The following is a 22,737-nucleotide window of genomic DNA, read 5'->3' on the forward strand; positions in this document are numbered from 1 at the left end:
CTTCATGTAGAGAGAACAGCAAGTATCAGGGTCCTGAGACAGAATGGCTTAGGTGTTTTCAAAAAATGACAAGAAGGCACAGTGCTGGTGCACAGTAAGTTAGAAGTCAGTAGTAGAACTAGGCACAGATCATGGAGAACCTGGAAAGCAGCAGTAATAGTTTGGATATTATTCCAGGTGTGCTGAAAGCCATTTGGGATGCTTTCACTAAAGTAGTGATGTGATCTGATTAAAAAACAAAAAACAAACACCCTAATTGCTGTATACAGAATAGTCTTGGGAATAGGAGAGGAAGAGATTAAACAACAGAGAGACTGGTTTAGAGAACTATAGTAATTCAGGTGGAAATGAGGGGACTATCATGATAGCCATGTTGATGGTAGAAGTGGCTGGATATTTGCTTGCTGATGGACTAAGAGAAAAAGCATCAGAGTCCAGAATGACTCCAAAGTTTGGGTCAGATCAGTTGGGTGAATAGTGCTGCCAAACACTGAGATGGAGGATACCGAGGTAGGAACAGCTTTGGTGGTGGTGGTAGTGATAGTATTAAGAAATCAAGAATTTGGCTTTGGCAAAGTTAAGTACCCAAGTAAAAAGCTTCAGGAGAGATGACATGATCAACTGTGACAAATGCTGCTGGACAACACTTAACCTGAGGGCTAAGAAATGCCATTGGGGGGGCGCCTGGGTGGCTCAGTGGGTTAAGCCGCTGCCTTCGGCTCAGGTCATGATCTCAGGGTCCTGGGATCGAGTCCCACATCGGGCTCTCTGCTCAGCAAGAAGCCTGCTTCCTCCTCTCTCTCTCTCTCTGCCTGCCTCTCCGTCTACTTGTGATCTCTCTCTGTCAAATAAATAAATAAAATCTTTAAAAAAAAAAAAAGAAATGCCATTGGATTTAGTGAGGTAAATTCACTGGTGCCCATGACAAGACAGTTCTCAGTGGAATGGTGAAGACAAAGGCATGAATAGGATCAGTAAAGCAGAGAAAGTGCCATGAGGTCATAGAAATGGCATATATGGACAACTCTTTGAAGGAGTTTTGTAATAAAGGACTGTACAGAAATGGTACAGTAGTTAAAAGGGGATATGGGGTCTTGAAATACCTTTGTATTAAAGTGAGAGAAGAGTACAGCATGTATATATGCTGATGAGATGATCTAGAGGAAAAAAAGAATGATGATGGGGAAAATTACAGAAGCAAAATCAATGATTACTAACCATTTAATAAATGCATAAATCTGTCCTCGCAGCTAGAAATGCAAAGATAATAAATAAAAGACATGTAATTAATTTAAGGGTTATATGGAAACTATATTGAAAATCATAGGGGGAAAATATTATATACAGAATTAAGTTAAAAATCCCTTGGAAACAATATTATTTTATAATAGAGGCTGTCATGTTAAAAAGATTATGCAAAGCAATGTTTACGTATTTTATGATGTGACAGCAATGTCCTTCTAAGCTATATACATGCAGCCGCACAGTGTAAAAATAATGCCATACACAGCTTTTATTTGATTAAGCACACTGGGGCTTAAATAGGATCAACATTAGATAAAGAGTAAAGCCAGCAATTTTTAAAAACATCTCCATTGTACTTTCCCCTTTCTCTCCTCTGTATTGACCCATTTCCACTTTTGGATTTCCAGCACCATCTCTTCTGTAACTCATCACTCTACTCAAAACAGAAAGCAATTCACATATCAATTGATCAAACAAATCTTCAACATTTCCAGAGCACCCTTCTCTCTGCTTATTAATTACTTTCTGCAATGTTCCCTAGACTCCTTAAAAAAGTTAAGTATTAGTTATAACAGGTGATAGGGATTAAGGAGTGCACTCGTTATGATGAACACCTGGTGTTGTACAGAATGTTGAATCACTATATCATACACCTGAAACTAATATAACACTGTATGTTAACTAGCTGAAATTTAAATAATAACTTAAAAAGAATTAAATAGTTATAAAAAAATCTGTAGGCTGTAATGACAGGTGAATAATTACATATTAGTGTAAATTAATTTAGATATGTTACTCAAACACATTTGCATTTTAAGCTTTTTTCCAAGACTCTTTATTCCTTGTGAATTTTTTTAGATTTATTTATTTATTTGAGAGAGAGAGAAAGAGAGAGAGAGAGAAAGTATGTGCATGCTTGCACATGCACGCAGTGGGGAGGGCCAGAGAGAGTCCGAAACAGACCCCATGGTGCTCTGGCGCAGGGCTCCATCTCACAACCCAGAGATCATGACCTGAGCCAAAACCAAGAGTCTGGTGCTCAACTGACTGTGTCACCCAAATGCCCCAATTCCTTGAGTATTTTTATACTCAGTCCTGTTCAAAAATAAGATATGAGGTAATACACTTAGGTACATAATATACAAATTAAAATTAGAAATTGAGAGTGAGAAAAATAGCATTAGGCCAAGAATAAGGTTAGTTTCAAAATGCATGCCATAAGGCCCTGTACCTTTATATTATTCACAGTACTCATAAAGTTAAATCATTTTTCCGAAGGAAGAAAGCTGAGATCTGAGGAAAGTCATTCTATTGAGTTGTCAAAAAGATTCCAGCAAAAAACAACGTAATCAGTTTTGAACAACAATTTCTTTAACGTTCCTCGGAGACCGGCCAATGGCATAGTGCTTAAAAGCATTTCAACAGCTAAACAGGATTCAAGTATGTCACACATAACTTTACTTCAAGGAAAAGATGTGGAATATCCAAAGCAGTACTCTACCTATTTCAGGTATATAATGTTAGAAATCACAATGAATTTTTGATTGAGATAAAATATACATAACATAAAACTCACCATTTTAAAGTGTACAATTCAGTGGTTTTAGTATAGTCACAATATTGAGAAACTTTTTAATTCCAGAACATTTGTCATCACCCCAAAGAGAAACACCATACCAATTAGGCAGTCATTGCCCATTCTCCTCCAGACTCTCCCTTCCAGCCCTTGGCAATCCCTAATCTATTTCCTGTCTCCATGAATTTGCCTATTCTGGACACATTCACTTAAATGGAATCACAATATGTGACCTTTTCTGTGTGGCTTCTTTCACTGAGCATACTGTTTTCAAGGCTCATCAATACCACAGCATATATCAGCACTTCATTCTCTTTTACAGATGAATAATATTCAATTGTATGCACATTTTATTTATCCATCCATTGGTTAATAGACATCTAGGTTGTTTCCACCTTTTGGCTATTATGAATAACACTATAAATGTTCAGGTACAAATTTTTGTGTTGATGTAATGTTTCAGTTCTCTTAAATATATACCTAAGGACAGGAATTTGAGGTCATATGGTAATTCTATATATAACTTATTGAGTAACTGCCAGACTGTTTTCCAAAATGGCTGCAACATTTTACATTCCCACAAGCAGTATATGAGATTCCCAAGTTTTCACATCTTTGCCAACACTTGTTATTTTCCATTTTTTTTTTACAGTCATCCTAGTGGATATGAAGTATTATCTCATCATGGTTTTGATCTGCATTTCCCGGTGGCTAATGATGTTGAGCACTTTCTCATGTCCTTATTGCCATTTGTATATCTTCCTTGGAGAAATGTTCGAATCCTTTGCCCCTTCTTTAATTGGGGGGTTATTTGTCATTTTGTTGTAAAACTTTGTTCACAGTGAATTATTAAACATTTTTATCTAGTACCAGTTCTCAGATTAGCAGTGACAAAATAAAATAAATTATAATTTGTGCAAATGATGGAATATCAAAACTAAGGCAGAAAACACATCTCCATATTATATGGATCTATCATATAATGCTAACTAATATCAACACAAATCCTTGCACTGCCTGTGAATTTTCTTCCTCCTCACTGTCAAATGTGTTGCCTAGTTAATGAACAGTTGGTATCCATAAAGAAGCATATTGTTTTAATATTTCAGCAAAAACTGGCAATTGTCAAATAATCAGGGGAAAAGGTGCATATTAAAACAGCATGAAGCATTTCAAAAGAAACTAAGAAATGGAATACAGCTTGAGGAAGTAAAGCATAATATTTGCATGCTCACTTAGTTCTTCATGCAGACTGAAAAGCTTTAAAAAAATTTTTTTTTAATTAATCTCATATGGAGCTTTAAAGGCAATGCTAGTTTGACTCTTTCACCAGTGGCCAAAGATACGCCGGTGCCTGGATTACTCTGATCTGAAGAGGCAACAATTTCCTTTAAAGTTCTGGGAATACAAGATACTGATCATCTAGCTAGTTAACCAGACACAATCAGCAACTGAAATTTGAGGTAAAAAAGATGGTGAAAAGAACACTTGTGTGTTTCTGAAGAATGTGATTCTTTTTTTTTTTTTTTTTTTTTAATTTATTTCACAGACAGAGATCACAAGTAGGCAGAGAGGCAGGCAGAGAGAGAGAGGAGGAAGCAGGCTCCCCGTGGAGCAGAGAGCCCGATGTGGATCCTGGGATCCAGGATCCCTGGATCCAGGAGAGGACCCTGGGATCATGACCCGAGCCGAAGGCAGAGGCTTTAACCCACTGAGCCACCCAGGCGCCCCTGAAGAATGTGATTCTTAAGAGACAGAATTTGAAACAAAGATAATATTGAATTTGCTGGGAGAAAAGGATAAGATCATGAAGAGTTAACAAATTTAATCACTTGAATATCTAAGTTTTATTAGATATAATTTTTATTCACTAGTGCCATAGTAAATGAATTTCATGATACCATTTACTATTCTTTTCCCTGTATCAGGATTTCCATGGCCTATCCCCTAACATTACTTGGCATGATGTCTTGCTCTACCTAGTGATGCACAGGCAGCATTTATCAAGCAACAATTAACACATGCCATCTAGTCCATAACAAATTATGTCTTGATTTATAATTTCAGTCTATATTTGTGATATTATCAGTGATACACAGCATTACATATTAATGCCACCCAGCCTGTTCTCAAAATAATGGATATTTAAATTTAAAAAATGATTCTTATTCTCAAATTGCTAGTGAATTAAACAAGCATAAAAGTTGGGATATTTCAAAGAGAATAGCTGCTGCTTTTAGTGTCTAAAAAAATTGTGAAGTGAGCTATTCAGGATGAAACAATGATTGTTTTTGCAGCAACCCAAAGAATAATCGACATACAGCAAAATGTGCAGACTACGTTCTTCCTTTTCTTACCATATACCTAAACAAAATAGGCAAAGAAGTTTCATTACACACAAACAGATTTAATACTCAACTTCAGTAATTATTCACTTGATCAGCAAGTTTTCGAATATTAGGCAGAAATAGTATAAAAAGATGCAAATGTTTGCTTCTTTTTTGAAGTTGGTAGATTTAGTATTTTTTTAAACAAAAATATATAAAAAGATACCTAAAATTTTTCATGATAAAAAATATATATTTTGGGGGGCATGAGAGTGACTCATTCAGTTGGTTAAGCATCTGCCTTCACCTCAGATCATGATCCCAGGATCCTGGGATTGAGCCCTACATCAAGTGCTCTGTTCAACAGGAAGTCTTCCTCTTCTCCCTCCGTTCTCTCTGCGCCCCACCCCCGCCATGCTTGTGCGCACGCATGTGCACCTGCTCTCTCTCTCTCTGAAATAAATAAAATCTTATAAAATGTACATATTATATATATATGTATATTTTGACTCAACATTTTAAAAATGATTTCACTTTTCTAATTATTGTTATAGTATCTCGAAATGTATATAATATAAAATTTCAACATTTTCAGCTATTAATTCATCTGGGAGATAATTTTTTTTTTTTGTTTTCTACCTTAAGCCAACGAAACTAGGTCAGTACATTAAGATCCAAAAATGTTCCATGAGGGGCGACTGGGTGGCTCAGGCAGTCGAGTGTTGGACTCTTGATTTCCACTCAGGTCATGGTCTTTAGGTTGGGAGGTCTAGTTTGTCCCTCTCCCTCTGTTCCTCTCCCTGCTCTGTCTCTCTCTCTCTCTCAAACAGATAAATAAAAATCTTAAAAAAGAAAACAATGTTCCATAATAGGGATTCCTGGCAGGCTCAGTCAATAGAGCATGTGATCCAGTCTGGGGGTTGTCAGTTTGAGCCCCATGTTGGGTGTAAAGATTACTTTAAAAAAAAAAAATGTTCCATGATAATACCATAAGCCTTGTGCAGTGTCTGATACATAGTAGGTTTTCAATACACATCTGTTAAACTAAGTTGTGTATTTTATCTGTGCTTCAACTTCCTGTGATGCACAATACCAGAATATGGAGAATAAAGATTCTGATCTTTGGTTTAAATTTTAAAACTTAAATTGTTCTTACTTAGAAATCAATTTCACTTTAGAATATGGACAATTTCATCTCAATATTTTAAATGTGATTTCACTGTAGAGATGAGGGCAAGAGAAAAGAAAGTAGATTAATACTCATTTTGAAAGTTCTCCAATTTATCACCCTGGAGGAAAAGTGATCCCACTTTAAATGGCCTTTTCCTGTCATTTCTAGCTCCAGGACACTTTTTACCCTTTCTCTCTCTGTCTTCTCTCCTTTTGTGTAGAGAAGAGCAACTTCTACCAGAAACCCTTCTCTAAACTCTGCCATCTGCCCTCCAACCCCAATGTCAACTTTCAACATCCCTCATAGCCTGGATAAGTGTGGTGATCGTAATACCGCATCAGATGCTGTGCATATCTCTTTCACTAATTAACTTATCTCATATTGTTAGGATCTTCTTTTTATTAATTTGTTTCCTTTACTAGACACCAAGTTTCATAAAAGCAATGGTTATATCTAACATATAGCAGATGCTTGTCGTATAATAAAAAATGACATATTAATAATAAAAAATATTATTAAAAATAATATCCCTGATTTTTTTTTTTAGATTTTATTTATTTATTTGACACAGAGAGAGAGCACGAAAGAGGGAATACAAGCAGGGGGAGTGGGAGAGGGAGAAGCAGGCTTCCCGCTGAGCAAGGAGCCCGATGTGAGGCTTGATCCCAGGACTCTGGGATCATGAACTGAGCCAAAGGCAGACACTTAATGACTGAGCCACCCATTCACCCCTATCCCTGGTTCTTGACACAGAGCTTCAAAAAGTTCTGGGATCTAAAGATTTTATTTATTTTATTTGGGAGGGAAAGAGAAAGAGAGAGCGAGTAGGAGGAGGGACAGGAGGAGAGGGAGAAGGAGAAAATACCAAGCACACTCCGTGTCCAGCACAGAGTCCAGACATAGGGCTAAATCCCACAACCTGAGGTCATGACCTGAGCCAAAACCAAGAGTAAAATGCTCAACCAACTGAGCCACCAGGTACCTCAGAAGTTCTGGAATTTAAATTTACTACCTCTGGGGCACCCAGGTGTCTCAGTTAACTGGGCCTCTGACTAATGATTTCAATTCAAGTCATGGTCTCAGGGTCATGAGATCAAGCCCCACTTCAGGCTCCATGCTGAGCACAGAATCTGCTTAAGATCCTCTCTCTCCCTCTCACCCTTCTCCCAACTTGTGCATGCTCTCTCTTTCTTTCTAAAATAAATAAATAAAATCTTTTAAAAACTAAAAATAAATTTACTACCTTTGTATACGGGTGAGCTGATTCATGGGGAAGGTTAAGTAGATAGCTTCTGAATGAGGGCTGGTCACCAGAAAAACCAACACTCAATTAGAGGGCTGAATTTTCAGCTCTAACACCTCCAAAGAAAGGCAAGGGGCTTGCGATTGAGGTTAGTCAACAATGGGACAATGTTTTAACCAATCATACCTATGTAATCTTCATAAAAACCCTTAAATGATAGGATTTAGAGATCTTCCAAGTTAGTGAACAGATCCACATGCTAGGAGGGTCATATACACTGACTCCATGAAGAAAGAAGATCCTATGCTCATGATCCTTCTGGATTTCACTTTATATACTTCTTCTTCTTCATATTCATCTATATCCTTTATTATAAACTGTAATAGTAGGTACAACATTTTTTTGAGTACTATTGAGTCCTGAGGGATGGGGTCATAGAAATCTGTGCTTTGCAGGTGACCAGGCAGACGTGTAGGTAGCCTGGGGACCCCATCTGCAGCTGGCACTGGAAGTGGAGGCAGTCTTGTAGGAGTGAGGCTTAACCTGTGGAATCTGTACTAACTCTGAATAGTGTCAAAATTGAACTAAATTGCTGGAGACCCACTTGGTGTTAGAGAATTGAGGAATTTGTTGTTGGGAAAAAAATACATACATTTATTTTGGAAAAATGAACAAATGAGTGAAAAGTTAATTTAAGAAGAAGTAAACCATATTTAACTTATTAATATGTATAGTCATTCTTGCATCATTTTTTGTTTGTTTTCCATTTTTTGCTATTCCTTTGTATTTAATTTCCATATATAGACAATGCTTGCTTTTTTCCTCATAATTATTATAAGCCCCACCTTTTATTTTTTATTTTTTTTAAAGATTTTATTTATTTATTTGACAGACAGAGATCACAAGTAGGCAGAGAGGAAGGCAGAGAGAGAGGAGGAAGCAGGCTCCCTGCTGAGCAGAGAGCCCGATGTGGGACTCGATCCCAGGACCCTGGGATCATGACCTGAGCTGAAGGCAGAGGCTTTAACCCGCTGAGCCACCCAGGCGCCCCCAAGCCCCACCTTTTAAACTATTACTTTCAAGTTTGCTAAAACTTAAACCAAAGTATATTATCAAAATCAAAATCAATAACTAAAATTTGATTCTCCTTTATGAATGATTAAGAATTTAGCATGGATCTTGTCTCTTATTTTATTTGTCATAAGCAATTTCAGAATAAATATTGTGTTTAATTAAAATTTTCTTCTCCAGAGATTAACAGAGTATTTAGGATATGAAGTGTACTCATGAGCTAGAAGAGAAAAACATTGTAAGGGAAAAAATGTCAGAAAAAGATTGGAAATTGAAAGAGAAGAGGGGAAAGATCTTCCTAGAAAACTGGAAATAGGAAAATCATAAAAGGTTAACAAGACCTCACAGAGGTAGGACATGAAACTTGTAAGAACTTGTAAGGAATTTGGTAATATAGGACCCAGAACTGCCAAAACTTGAAAAAGAAGAACAAAGTTGGTTTTTTTTTTTTTTTTCAAGACTTACTACAAAGCTACAGCAATTAAAGGCAGTGTGATATTGGCTTAATGCTAGGTGTATAGACAAACAAAATGAAATTGAAAATCAATTGATTTTTTTTTTTACTTTTGTAGTCAATTGATATATATTTTTTAAGATTTTATTTTTACTTACTTGACAGAGAAAGAGAGAGAGAGCACAAGCATGGGGAGTGGCAGGAAGAGGGAGAGGGAGAAGCAGACTCCCCGGGGAACAGGGAGCCTGATGTGGGGCTCTATCCCAGGACTCTGGGATCATGACCTGAGCTGAAGGCAGATGCTTAACTGACCGAGCCACCCAGGTGTCCCCTGGTCAACTGATATTTGACAAGAGTGCCAAAATACTACAACAGGGAAAGGCTGTCTTTTCAACAAAAGTGCTAGAACAATAGGATATCCAAATGCAAAAAGAATGAAGTTGGACCACTACCCCACTCCATACACAAAAACTCAAAATGGATCAACAACCCCACCCAAAGAGCTAAAATAATAAAACTCTAAGAAAAAAAATATAGGTGTAAATCTTCTTGGCCTTGGATTAGGCAACAATTTCTTACATATGATGTCAAAAGCAAAAGCAACTCAAGTCAAAAGCACAAGCAATCAAAGAAAAAATAAATAAATTGAACTGTATCCAAATGTAAAATTCTTGTGCCTCAAAAGACACTGCCAAGAAAGTAGAAAGACAACAGAATGAAAGAAAATACTTGCAAAGCATTTATCTAATAAAGAAATTGTATGGGGCTGCCTGGGTGGTAGAATTGGTTAAGTGTCAGACTCTTGGTTTTGGTTCAGGTCACAATTTCAGGTTCTGAGATAAAAAGCCCTGTTACTGGCTCTGCCCTCAGCATGGAGTCTGCTTAAGAGTCTCGTTCTCCTTCCCCCTCCCCCTCCCCACCCACTGGGTCACTCTCTCTCTCTAACATAAATAAAATCTTAAAAAAAAATAAATTATATGGAAAAAACATATATTAAAAGCTTTTAAAACTCAATTTGTTAAAAAAAACCAGTAACATTTTAAAACAGGGGAAAGGTTTACGGGATGCCTGGTGGCTCAGTTGGTTAAAGTCTGCCTTCAGCTCAGGTCATGATCCTTGGATCCTTGGATCAAGCCCCACATTGAGCTCCTTGCTCAGCAGGAACCTGCTTGTCCCTCGGCCTCTTCCTGCCACTTCCACTTGTGCTTTCTCTCACTCTCTCTTTCGGTCAAATAAATAAAATCTTTTTAAAAATGGGAAAAGATTTCTAATAAAAATTTATCTAAAGATATACAAATGAATAATAAGGACATTAAAAGATGGTCATCATCGGCCATTGGGGAAATGCAAATCCAAAACACAATGAGATACACTTTCACCTCTAGAATGGCTAAAATGAAAAAGAGCGAAGATAGTAAGTGTTGATAAAGATACAGAGAAAGTGGAGCCTTTGAACATTGTTAGTGCAATTACATAATGTTGCAGGCACTTAGAAAAATATGTAACAGTTCTGAGTTAAGTTAAACTGAGTTACCATGTCACCCAGCAGTTCCTTTCCTAGGTATATAACCAAGAGAACTGAAAACATTTATCACACAAAAATCTGTATGTGTGTAGGTTTTGTATATGAATGTTCATAGCAGCATTTTTCGTAACAGCTTAGTATTCGTAATTACTCAAACGTCCATCACTGATAAATGGATAAGCAAAATGTGGTGTATCTCAGCAATGAAAGATAATTCAGTAATAACATTAAAGGAAGTATTGATACATACTACAACATGAGTGAACCTTAAAAAAAATTATGTTATGTGAAAGAAGCCAATCACAAAGACCACATATTGTAAAGTTCCATTTATATGAAATTTCCAGAATAGGAAATTACTGGTTTGTAGGGCCCATGGGAGTGGGAAATGTATAAATTATTGGTTTCTAGAGCTCAGAGGAGTGGGGAAGTAGAGAGTGACTTCTAGTTTATATATGGGATTTCTTTAAGAGGTGCTAAAAGGTCATAAAATTACATAGTGATGATGGTTACACAACTCTGTGAATATATATTTAAAAACTACTGAATTATATTGTATATTTACTTAAAAGGGTACATTTTACAGGTAAATTATGTATCAATAAACTTAGTTAAAAAAACAAAAACAAAACAGTAAAGGGGCACTTGGATGGCTCAGTCAGTTAAGTATCTGCCTTCAGCTCAAGTCATGATCCCAGGGTCCTGGGACCAAGCCCCTCATTGGACTTCCTACTCAGTGGGAAATCTGCTTCTCCCTCTCCCACTCCCCCTACTTGTGTTCCCTCTCTCGCTGAGTCACTCTCTCTGTCAAATAAATAAATAAAATCTTAAAAAAAAAAAAAAACAGTTAAAAGACACGTAAGAGATATTAAGAAGCTTCAACATATAATAGGAAGCTCTTAAAAGAATTGCAGAAAATGATAAAGAAGCAATATTTGAAGTGTTAAGTAAGTGTTAGAATTGAAGAAGGAATTCGTTTCTCAGATTCAAAGTATATTTTGTGTCCCAAGAAGGATAAACAAAAATACGTCCACATCTAGACACATCATCAAAATAAATTGTGGAACATTAGGTAGGATAAACAAGAAATCACAAAAAAAAAGTCAAAGAGAAAAAGGCATTTTACCTCATAAGGAATACTGACAGACGATTCCTCAGCAACAAGGGAAACCAAAACACTATGAAGTAATAGCTTCAAAACTGAGAAATTCTATATAAAATACAATCAGTCCTTAAATACTATTTTTTCTTATTTAGGGGATGGTAAGTTTAATTGTAGATGCTGTTTCTTTCTTGATTATCCATTTACTCAGGTTTATAAAATTCTTGAAGCAATTTTGATAGTTAATGTTTCTCTAGGAAATTATTTTATATAAGATTTTAAATTTCTCATAAAGTTTTTCATTTTATTCTGTCACTTTTTAGGTGCCTGTGATTTTAGTATTTTTTGTTTTGATAATTCTTCATGAAAGCAACCTCTTATTATTAATTTCTGTAGTCCTTGATAATATATATTGATTTGATATCTACTTAGTCTGAAATTAATATAATTAATCCACTTTCTTTTGATTATCTGTAGGAAGTATCTTTTGTACTCTTTTACTTTTAACCTACCTATGTCTTTATATTTAAAATGAGTTTTTCTTCAATAACATATAGTTGGTTCTTTTTTTTTTTTTAAGATTTATTTATTTGACAGAGAGAGAGAGATCACAAGTAGGCAGAGAGGCAGGCAGAGAAAGGGAGAAGCAGGCTCCCTGCTGAGCAGAAAATCTGATGCGGGCCTCAATCCCAGGACCCTGAGATCATGACCTGAGCTGAAGGCAGAGGCTTAACCCACTAAGCCACCCAGGTGCCTCATATAGTTGGTTCTTATATTTATATCCAATCTGACAATCTTTTTCTCTTAATTGAGGTATTTAGATCATTTACATTAAATATAATTATTGGTATGACTGAATTTAAATCTACCATCATGCTACTTGTTTTCTATTAGTATTTTTTTTTTACTTTTCCCTCTTTACCTGTTTTCTTATAGATTAAATATTTATTTATTTATTATGGAAAGAGAAAAGATAAAGAGGAAAAGACTCATTTTATGAAGGTAGATTAATTTTGAAAGTAAAACCAAACCAATTTCAGTTGTAAAATCCAAAATAAACAGGTAAATCAAATCCAGAATACTAAAATACTATTAATAAATCATGACTAAGCAGTTTTTCTAAAGATTTAGTTAGTTATTTAAGAAAGAGAGAAAGCGTGTACGAGAGAGCATGCACATGCATGCAGATGGTGGGGACCATGAAGGGGCAGAATGAGAGGGAGACAGAGTATTGGAAGAGAGAGAATCTTAAGCAGACTCTATGCCTAGTGCAGAGCCTGATGAAGGGCTTGATCCCAGGCCCTGAGATCATGACCTGAGTCAAAATCAAGAGTCGGACCCTTACCAGACAGAACCACCCAGGTGCCCCTAAGCAGTTTTTATTCAGAGAATACAAAGACAGGTTTATTTCTTTTTTTTTTTTTTTTAAGATTTTATTTATTTATTTGACAGACAGAGATCACAAGTAGAGAGAGAGGAGGAAGCAGGCTCCCCACTGAGCAGGGAGCCCTATGCGGGGCTCGATCCCAAGACCCTGGGATCATGACCTGAGCCGAAGGCAGAGGCTTTAACCCACTGAGCCACCCAGGCGGTTTATTTCTGAAGAGCTATTCATGTTAGTCACAATATTAATGAACTAAAAGGAGAAAATTACAGTATCTTTTCAAGAATGCAAAAAAAGTATTCAGTAAAATTCAAATATGTGATTAAAAACTCTTACCCAACTTTGTTGAACAGCAGAAAATTTCTTTAACATGACAACATATTATTAATAGTAACAAATAATAATTAAAATGAAGACGCATTCCCAAAAGGATCAAGAAAAAAACCGAAATGTTTGTTGTCACCATTTCTACTTAATATGGTACTTTATTTTCTAAATCAATGAAAAAAAATTAAGCGTATAGGCTTTCTGGCTGGCAGCCATGCTGAGATCCCAGCCAACAACCAGTATCAACCATAAGACATAAGCAAAGATTATTAAAACTAATCTCCAGATTATTCCAGCCCATGGCTGTTAGACTTCCAGTAACTCCATCTGGAAGAAAGTAACTCCATATGGAAGAAGAAACAAGGAAATCCTGCTAATCACTGTCTGAATTCCTAACACACAGAAATCATAAAACATAATCATTGTTGTTATTAAGACACCAAATTTTGGGTTATTCACTGGAACAACAGGAGAAGATTTTTAAGTAAGAAAAGAATAATCATAAAGGAAAAACTGGCTAAATTAACAATTTTTAAATTTCTATACATTAAAGACATTTTAATCAAAGTGGAAAGACAAGGCACTGAGAGAAGATAGCTGTACTTCCTTTAATTGTAGAATAACAAATAGACAAAGTTCTGGAAAAATTGCTTAAGAACATGAACAGGCAAATCACAAAAGAAGAATCTTAGATGACTAGTAAGCATATGAAAGGTACTCAACCAGGCAACAGGAGAAATAAAAATAACAATCAGGATTCACTTAATAACCAGTCAGATTGATAAAAATTTTAAGTCTAATAACATCAAATTCATTAAGGATCAAAAGATACGGAAACTTGCACGCGTTTTGTTACAGCAACTGCCCCCTCCGTAATGATGTTATCCAGAAAAGCCAATGACCTGTGGCAGGGACAGCAGCTCCCAGAACCCAGTCTCCAGATGTATAGACATCCGGGCCCAGGGGCCACTTGGGAGCAGTGAAGGGGATACACTGAGGGACAGGTGGGTGTGATCTGTTGGTCAGAGCTGTCCCAAGTTACAGTGCAGTCCTGAGGACAGTGGAATGTTAATGTACAATCATCAGAGAGCAATTTGTCATTAGATAATCATTTCAAGGTATAAATTCACTACTAGATATATACTCTTTATAACTCCCGCAACTATACATAAAAAGACAAGTAAAGAATGATCTTTTTGACATTCAGTGAAAAATTATAAACACCCTGTATCTCCATTATTAGAACAGATAATTTAACTGTATTATATTCGTACAATGAAATACTGCTCAGCAATAAAGATGAATGACTTACAGTACATGAACAAATACAGATAAATCTGAAAACAAAGATTAGTGATAAAAGCAGGTTGGAAAATGACACGTACAGTATGTTATGTAAGGTTTTAAAACATGCCAAACAATGCTGCATATCATATACATGAATGGTACAAAAATGTACACTTTCTTAGGAGTGATTAACATAAATCTCTCTTCTATAGAGAGAAGAAAGAGAAAGAACGGGGTTGGGTAAGTGTATATGAGGTTTCAAGTGTATGTATTTTAATATGTATAAAGTAAGTTGAAACATATGTGGCAAAAAGTTAACATTTATTAAAGCAAGCAATAAATATTTTCATCGTGTTAATTTATAGTCTGTATGTTTGCAATGTTTTAAACATTTTTTTAAGTTTTAAAAAACATTGCAAGGGACGGAGGAGAAGTCGGAGGCTTAAGAAAGTGAAAAGATTTGGAATCTTGATTGTGGAGAATGTATTAAATTCAGTTTATTAGAAATGAATGACACAATTGCCAGTAAAAAATACAGTAATTGGATTGCATGGAAGCAATTTATAGAAAGATTCAAAACAGTGCCATTTTAGACAGATGTTCCCTTAATACATTTAATAATGTCTATTTACAAAACATTCTCCTTGAATTTCTCTGCCCTACAGAATAAAAATTAGACAATTGTATAATAATAAAAAACAAATGTCTGGGGGAGCCTGGCTGGCTCAGTCAATGAAGCATGCTACTCTTGATCTTATGGTTATGGGTTTGTGCCCCACATTGGCTGTAGAAATTACTTTAAAAATAAAGTCATTAGGGGCGCCTGGGTGGCTCAGTGGGTTAAGCCACTGCCTTCGGCTCAGGTCATGATCTCAGGGTCCTGGGATCGAGCCCCGCATCGGGCTCTCTGCTCAGCGGGGAGTCTGCTTCCCTCTCTCTCTCTGCCTGCTTCTCTGTCTACTTGTGATCTCTCTCTGTCAAATAAATAAATAAAAAATCTTAAAAAAAAAAAAGTCATTAAAAAAGTTTATAATACACAAATCTCTGAAACCATAATAAATTTACACAAAAGAATATTTTGTTTCTATTAGCAACTTTTAAAGTTATCTCTATACTAGAAGACATCTCTTTGCAAAGATACCGTAATTAAAATGTAGAGGACTCAATACCAGTATTTCAATGTGAACATCCTTTGATTTTATTAACTAACTGATACAGCTTAAAGGAGATCTTTAAAACCCACTTAGGTCTTCCAAACTCTAAACTTCAAAATTATTATGTAACTTCAGGGTTTATTGAAAATGGTTAGAATTTATTAAAAAACAAAAATCCTCTTTTTGTAATAGCCCTATACTTAAATAACAGAACTAGAACCTCTACTGGATCTCTCTGATTTTTGGAGTCTAAGCTTTACAATAATCACCTGATCTTTCAAGTGAGTATTTAGAGTGAGTAATTATTCCTTACTTTTTGAGAGCAGGAAATGGGTTCTGTGCATCACTGTTTTCCCAATGCTTAATCCATAATAGGTGTTCAATAAATAATTATTTGTTTAATTAATGACCTGAATCTAGCCCCTAGCACAGACAGCCTCAAATCTCTGCAACAGACTGTACAGCCAAAGCAACCATCATGGATCAGACCCACTGGTTCTTTTAGCTTTAGATTCTGGAAATTATTTAGAGACATTACTACCCTCAGGAGTCCTACTTTTTTTTTTTTTTAAGAATTTATTTATTTATTTTAGAGAGAGAGTGAGCACATGCGAGAAGGAGGAGCAGAGAGAGAGGGACAAGTAGACTCTGTTGAGCATGGAGCCAGACACAGAGATGAATCCCATGATCCTGAAATCGTGACCTGAGCTAAAACCAAGAGTCCCATGCTTAACCTGAGTAACCCAGGCGTCCCAGGAGCTCTACTTTTCTTTTTTCCCAGATTTTATTTATTTGATAGAAGAGAGCACAAGTAGGCAGAGGGACAGGCAGAGGGAGATGGAGAAGCAGGCTCCCTGCTGAACAGAGAGCCCAGCGGTGCTTGATCCCAGAATCCTGAGATCACGACCCGAACCAAAAAGCAGATGCTTAACCAGCTGAGCCACCCAGGAGCCCCTGGGAGCTCTACTCTTAATACTACCCCTCTAAAATCAGAGGCAGTAAGCAGCAAATCATTTGGATCTAAAAATCTCTCAATCTCAAAGATAGAGAACCAATAGACAGCTCTTTAAAATGTAATAAAAATATTTTATATATGGGATTTAATAATTCATAGACTAATTTTGACTCAAAAAGCCAAGATTCATTGCTAATACCATAGGTAATGAGATGACAAAGACTAAGACAAGGTCACTGGATTTAAAAAGGAGAATATAACTCATGATGTACAAAGGAATTATTTCAACAGAGTAGTAGGACAAGATGGCAAATTACTTTTTATAAATATAGTAATAATTATCTAGTTTAGATTTCTTATATTTAGGACTATGTGGATGATTCTATTAAGGTTTAATACCACAATAAAGGAGTAATCATAATAGAAAAGAAAATTCCATATATCTGTATAATATAGGCCAAGCCAAAAGGTAAGTTAACAACTATTAGAGTTTATTATATTTCATATGCATTTTGATAAGACAGGAACATTAAGAGCAGGACAACTTTTTCTTTTTTAAGATTTTATTTTTAGGTAATCTCTAGAGCTAATGTGGGTTTTGAACTTAAGACCTTGAGATCAAGAGTCACATGTTCTACAGTCAGGAGCCCCAGATTACTTCTTTTAAAGTACAGCAATTTATTAAACAAATAACTTTTCTTTTGCTGACTTTTATTCTATTACATGAGAAAATATCAAAGCATTTTAAGAATGCTAAAACACCAAATTACAAGGTGTGAGGTTGTAGGTGAGAAGCAAAAGAAACAATACACCATGATAGGAAAAGGGAGTCATATACAGAATAAAATTTATTCCTGTACTACATTATCTACTAATTAAAATAATGATGTTAATAATTATAAAACAATTACTAAGCATTTTTAAAGGATGTATTATATGTATAGGACTTTTTCCAGGCAACTAGTCCTTAATTGTGTTCACAAGAAATATAAAACTTAGGTCTACCATATGTTCTTTTCTTTCACATTTTTAAATTGTGTTAAAATAAACATAAAATTTACCATCCTAGTCCATTTTAAGTGTACAATTTAATGGTACTTAGTACATTCACATTTTTGTGCAACCATCACCACCATCCATCCCCATAACACCGTATGTTCTTTTAAAAACACTGTTAACTAACATTCTGATTGTGTGCAATACAACTAGTGAGTAAAAGAGGAAAGCAGAAAGTTCAATGAGTTAATTGCAATGAATGGAACATAAAGGTGGTCACTTACAATGCAAGTATTCTGTGGTATCCTAGCCTGGAATGCATAACCTGAATCTAACCATGAGGAAATACCAGACAAACCCAAATTAGGGACATTCAATTAAAAAGAAGTGGGGGAGGATATTTCTTTAAAAACATCAGTGTTAAAGATAACAAAGAAAAGCTATAGAGAAGTTATAGATTAAAGGAAACCAAAGAGGGGCGCCTGGGTGGCTCAGTCGTTAAGCGTCTGCCTTCGGCTCGGGTCGTGATCCCAGGGTTCTGGGATCGAGCCCTGCATCGGGCTCTCTGCTCAGCGGGGAGCCTGCTTCCTCCTCTCTCTCTGCCTGCCTCTCTGCCTGCTTGTGATCTCTGTCTGTCAAATAAATAAATAAAATCTTTAAAAAAAAAAAAAAAAAGGAAACCAAAGAGAAATGACAATTAATTGCAAAGCTTGATCCTGGACTGGAGTCTGCATTGAATGGAGGAAAAACCACAAAGGACAATATCTGGTCAACCAGTAAAAATTAAAATATGCACAGGAGATTAAAGTTTTGTAAACTTTAAATTTTTCTGAAGATGATAACTATGCCCTTTATTCTTAAGAAATAGAAACCAAAACATTTAGGGGTAAAGGGCCATACTTTAGAATGGTTCAAAACGGAAAAGAAAAAGGTTAATTTCGAAAAAGGGATTAAAAGCTATACCGAGTGTCCTATACTATTCTTATTTTTGCAGCTTTTTTGCATCTTGAAATTATATGTAAATAAAGAGTTAAAAATTGTGCCTAATAGGTAGAAGCTAAATACGGAATTCTAATTCATAACACTAAGGAATATAAGAAATTATTAACATGTAACTTATAAAAGTAAAATACAAAAATACATGTAATTTCAAAACACTGTCAGTTTATCACACCTAAATTGTGAACAATGCCAGATCTGTGCCTTTCGTGAAACTGGATAAATAGAATGGGGTCAGTTACATCAGGATGTTCTGTAACTGGTCAGTAATTTTGATTAAGATTCAGAACTTGTGGGAAATTACCTCTAGCAATGTTTGTTTATTAATATTATAAATGCTTAAAACATTCTTCTTGCATCATTGAATTCAGTCCTTGCTGACTAACATTTCATGTGTCAAGATGAATAATTTTTCTGTTGACTCAGCCAGTGCGGTGATTGACAAATATATTCAATAATCGCAGAATGAATAAAATGTCAACATCTGTGTCTGATACTTGCCAGAGTCTATCAGTGCTTTATTTTTATTCCATCATTTAAAATTACTTTATCTTACTTTTGATTTACTTTCTTCTTCACTGCTTCATTGTTTTTTCAGTAGCCTTTTTGTTGTTTCATCTTTTTTTTTTTTTTTTAAGTAGGCTCCATACACAATACAGAACCTAATGAAGGGCTTGAACCCACCACTCTTGAGATCAAGACCTGAGCTCAGGTCAAGAATTGGATGGTGAGGGGCGCCTCGGTGACTCAGTGGGTTAAGCCTCTGCCTTCGGCTCAGGTCATGATCTCAGGGTCCTGGGATCTAGCCCGCATCTGGAATCTCTGCTCAGTGGGGAGCCTGCTTCCCCCTCCCCCTCTGCCTGCCTTTCTGCCTACTTGTGATCTCTCTCTCTCTCTCTCTCTATTTAATAAATAAAATAAAATCTTAAAAAAAAAAAAAAGAATTGGACGGTCAACTGATAGAGCACCCCAGGTACCCCTCATTATTTTTTAATCTTAATTTCCTTTTAGTTATAATTTTTATCTTATTTATTATTATTATTATTATTACATTAGTCTTACTTTGTAATGATGAGAAGAAGTATGGTAGTATGGTTATACAAATTATGAACATAAGGATTGGAATCCTTTTCTTCATTCAGTTCTATATTAAGTCTGGACAAAATCTAAGTTTTAGTATATTAGAAGTTACATATACAGACAAAAACTCATTCCCACAATATTAATGTACTTGAGATAAATCATATTTAGACTGCTGAAATAGTGTTACTTTCTCACATTACATTATATACCATCCTTGGTTTTTGTGTTATATAATCATTAATAAACTATAAGCAATATAATATATATTACAAGAAGGTAAATTAGACTTTATATTTATGTAAGGGCTTAATGCAGGTAGGAAAAGAATCTTTTTTTTTTTTTTAAAGATTTTATTTATTTAACAGATAGAGATCACAAGTAGGCACAGAGGCAGGCAGAGAGAAAGAGAGGAGGAAGCAGGCTCCCCGCTGAGCAGACAGCCCGATGCGGGGCTCGATCCCAGGACCCTGGGATCATGACCTGAGCCGAAGGCAGAGGCTTTAACCCACTGAGCCACCGAGGCACCCCAGGAAAAGAATCTTCTAATAGAACTCCATACTGTCTCCTATAACTACTTTATAGTACCCTAGCACAAATGTTGTTTATCTTTATGAAATTTTCTAATCTATAAAGATAATTTTTTATATTACTTCTTAATATATCAATGAAGTACACAGAGCAAGTATCATCACTGAAAAGGAAATTGAAACTTATAGACAGATGAGATTTACAAACATTATATAGACAGCAAAGTGGCAGACTACAAAGGACTTAAACACCAACATGTCCCAAACCTAAACAATGAGAAGGACTTCTCTTGGTCATGTCACAGGAGCAAGCGAGAAGAAATATGAAATATGAAAAGTTGTTATGCAGAACCCAAAGCAGCATTTAGATGTGTGACTACATCTAAATCAACAAGATTCATAATATCTGTTGGATACCTCATGGGACCATAGGCACCATTGGCACTTCATTTTGTCTGCTCCCCAATGAGCAAACATGTTCTACTTCTAAAATTTCCACTAACCAAAAATACTTAATCAGAAAATGATTTTAAAAGCTTTTGGTTTTGAGCTGTTTATTACCAGAGGGGAGGTGGGGGTTGAAGGGGTGGGAGGGAGAAATACGTGATGGAGACTAAGGAGTGCACTTGTTGTGATGAGCACGGGATGGTATTTGGAAGTGTTGAATCACTGTATTGTACAACTAAAACTAACATAACACTGTATATTAACTATCCTGGAATTAAAATTTTAAGAAGATAAAAGATTTCAAAAAATTAAAGCTTTTTGTTTGGGGCAGGTATAGAAGAACAAGCAGGAGAGCAAATACTAAATAATACTATAATATACCATCAGTTCTGACTCTCAAGCTCTTCACTGAAAAGTTTTTTAGCCTGAATCATTTTGATTATGATCTGGAACCAATAAAGTAAAGGAGCAAACGTGTTAGGAATAAGGAATGAAAACTGAAGAGAGCCGTGGAAAATACTGGTCCACTACATGGGGATATTCTTACCCTTGCCATGGATCAAAAACATTCATTGTTGCAGACCACAGCTAAAAGAGAGCGAGCATAGCCACTCCTCAGCATTCACCTCTGACCCAGATTCCAAAGAGTGATCAGGGCTTGCTCTGATTTTGGGGTGTGGCTCCAGGGAGAATCTCTCAAGTTGGCCATATATAAGGAGAAACATTATGGGTAAGATAAACACCAATCTCCTTAGGGAATTTTCAGAGCTATAAAATAATAGCAATAGGGACACCTGGGTGGCTCAGTTGGTTCAAGTGTCTGCCTTCGGCTTGGGTCATGATTCCAGGGTCCTGGGATTGAGCCCCACACTGGGGGTCCCTGCTAGACAGGGAGGCTGCTTCTTCCTCTCCCACTCCCTCTGCTTGTGCCCTCTTTCTCTCTGTCAAATAAATAAAATAAAATCTTTAATAATAATAATAATAATAATAGTAGTAGCAATAGAGGCCACAATTGTTTGCAGGGTTGGTAAGGAGCATATACGTATACAAAGTCTTATCACATGAAATGCTCTTAGGCAGAGGAGCAAATTTTGAAAACTATCTTTCACTAAGTAGGCACTCTAAAATGGAAGTAAAGGAGCACCTGGCTGGCTCGTGGAGCATGTAACTCTTGATCTTGGGGTTGTGAGTCCCACATCATAGAGATTACTTAAAACTAAACTTAACTAAACTAAACTAAAATATAAAGTGGGAGTCAAAACAGAATTGGGGCCTGGGCAGGCAGTTTTTCCAAAGATATGAGTCTACATATGAATGCAATGGTCACAAAGCAAATAAAATAACAATCAATAAAAACAAAGATCAGTTCCCTCCCTAACCTCTTAGGCTGTTGAATAAGAACTAAATGATTGAATAAGCCTATATTATCAAAGTCTTCAGGGTACAAAATAGTAGCGGATAAGGAAAGAAGTTAAGAGGAATCTACCTGTATTTTTTTTTTAAGATTTTTTTCATTTATTTGACAGAGAGAGATCACAAGTAGGCAGAGCAGCAGGCAGAGAGAAAGGAGGAAGCTGGCTCCCCGCTGAGCAGAGAGCCCAATGCAGGGCTGGATCGATCCCAGGACCCTGGGACCATGACCTGAGCCGAAGGCAGAGGCCTAACCCACTGACCCACCCAGGCGCCCCTACCTGTATATTCTTAAGCAAATAGTAGGTCTTTATAAATGTGCCCTTATATGAAGATGACTTAGCAAGAAGAAAAGCTGGATAAAAATTTTGTCATTAAAGGGGCGCCTGGGTGGCTCAGTGGGTTAAAGCCTCTGCCTTCGGCTCGGGTCATGATCCCAGGGGCCTGGGATCGA

General features: G+C 36.1%; 1 protein-coding gene across 6 annotated transcripts in view; it reads right to left on the minus strand.

The window, feature by feature from the left end:
* Positions 1–22,737, minus strand: part of LOC111143279 (bromodomain adjacent to zinc finger domain 2B) — a 313,123-nt gene that overhangs the window by 244,657 nt on the left and 45,729 nt on the right. The window lies entirely within an intron of this gene.

The sequence above is a fragment of the Enhydra lutris genome, unplaced genomic scaffold, assembly GCF_002288905.1.
Source record: "Enhydra lutris kenyoni isolate GAN:26980312 unplaced genomic scaffold, ASM228890v2 scaffoldscaffold1, whole genome shotgun sequence".
In the NCBI taxonomy this organism is placed as follows: Eukaryota; Metazoa; Chordata; class Mammalia; order Carnivora; family Mustelidae; genus Enhydra; species Enhydra lutris.